The sequence below is a fragment of the Mandrillus leucophaeus genome, unplaced genomic scaffold (genome assembly GCF_000951045.1).
Source record: "Mandrillus leucophaeus isolate KB7577 unplaced genomic scaffold, Mleu.le_1.0 Scaffold423, whole genome shotgun sequence".
Classification (NCBI taxonomy): domain Eukaryota; kingdom Metazoa; phylum Chordata; class Mammalia; order Primates; family Cercopithecidae; genus Mandrillus; species Mandrillus leucophaeus.
This window is the reverse complement of record NW_012104510.1, coordinates 657,059-659,140: the sequence shown is the minus strand read 5'-3', so window position 1 is coordinate 659,140 and position 2,082 is coordinate 657,059.

The window sequence follows — 2,082 nt, the reverse complement described above, 5'->3', positions numbered from 1 at the left end:
TTTTGAGACCAAGTCTTGCTCTGTTGCCCAGGCTGGAGTGTAGTGGCGCAATCTCAGCTCGCTGCAACCTCTATCTCCCGGGTTCAAGCGATTCTCAGCCTCCTCAGTAGCTGGGACTAGGCACGCGCTACCAAACCTGGCTAATTTTTTTGTATTTTTATTACTTATTTATTTATTTATTCTTATTTCTTGAGGTGGAATCTGGCTCTTGTTGCCCAGCCTGGAGTGCAATGGTGCGATCTCAGCTCATTATAGCCTCCGCCTCCTGGGTTCAAGCGATTCTCCTGCCTCCGCCTCCTGAGTATCTGGGATTACAGGCGCCCGCCACAGCGCCGGCTAATTTTTTGTATTTACTAGAGACAGATTTCACCATGTTGGTCAGGCTGGTCTCGAACTCCTGACCTCAGGTGATCCACCTCCTGCCTCAGCCTCCCAAAATGCCGGAATTACAGGTTTGAGCTACCATGCCCGGCTCCTGCAGGATTAATTAAAATGGAGTTGAGGCCAGGTGCGGTGACTCACGCCTGTAACCCCAGCACTTTGGGAACCTGAGGCGGGTGGATCATCTGAGGTCTGGAGTTCCAGACCATCCTGCTCAACATGGGGAAACCCCGTGTCTACCAAAAATACAAAAATCAGCCGGACGTGGTGGCGGGTGCCTGTAATCCCAGCTACTCCGGAGGTTGAGGCAGGAGAATGGCACGAACCCAGGAGGCAGAGGTTGCAGTGAGCAGAGATTGTGCCACTGCACTCCAGCCTGGGCGACAGCGTGAGACTCTGTCTCAAAAAACAAACAAACAGAAAAGAGAATTCCGCTCCCTTTCCCAGCATATCATGATACACTGAGCCGGGAGGAAACCAGGAAAGAATATGAACTCCCTCCTGCTAGCAGTGAGCACCAGCAGACAGTTATACCCGCCCCACAGGCCTGCTGTGATTGCTGTGACGTCCCCGGGCCTTCCAGACACGCTCTCCCGCCCATGGGAATTTCACTAGGAATTCATCTAACCTCTCACAGAATACCTTCTGGAATGTGTCTGCTCAGCAGGCAGAATTCTGTCTGATTTTCCAAGGGGCTGACTCATTACAGGAATTAAACTAAATCTGTTTTTTTTTGAGACACAGTCTTGCTCTGTCGCCCAGGCTAGAGTGCAGTGGTGCAATCTCAGCTCACTGCAACCTCCGCCTCTCAGGTTCAAGCGATTCTCCTGCCTCAGCCTCTGGAGAAGCTGGGATTACAGGTGCCCACCACCACACCTGGCTAATTTTTGTATTTTTATTAGGGACAGAGACAGGGAGACAGACATGGAGAGAGAGGCCTGAACACCAGAGACAGACAGACAGGAGAGAGAAAGGGCTGGGGACCTGGCATTGGGTCTAGAGGGTAGATCGCGGCCTCTGATCCAGAGTTGGGGGTGGATGTCACTTCCTGCAACGAAGCAGGCGGTTCTTCTCGAACCCAGCACCCGGGGACAGCGAGGGGCGTTACAGGGTCAGGGGAGATCCTGCCGAGCCCCTGATAGCTGGGACCGCTGTGGGACCATCTCGCCGGCAGGACGATGGGCAGGGTGAGTTGAGGTGTCCAACTGGGATTATATGCAAATAATGCAGACCTTGGTGATGCGGTGTCTGGCGATAGGCCACAGCCAGGGCCAGGGACATTGGAGACGGGGACCCCGGCCGCGCGCAGAGCCTTGCCCTTTGGTCTCGGCAGGGGGCTTGTGCAGGGCACAACCTGTGCAACACTCCTGGGCAGACCTGAGCAGAGGTGACTGAAGGGTCACGGAGAAGGGGGATGTCAGATCTTCTGTGGTGGGCAGAACAACGGCCCCAAAGACATCCCTGTCCTAATCCCTGGGACCTGTGGCCGTGTTGCCTCTCACTGCAGAAGCACCTGCAGCTGGGACTGAGTGACCCTGAGACGGGAGAGTATCCTGGGTGACCTGGAGGCCCAGTGTCCTCACAGGGTCTTCACGAGAGGAGGCAGGAAGGTGAGCCTGAGAGAGACGGAAAGAGATTGCTTTTTTTTTTTTCAGGACAGAGTCTCACTCTGTCACACAGACTGGAGTACAGTGGCACCAT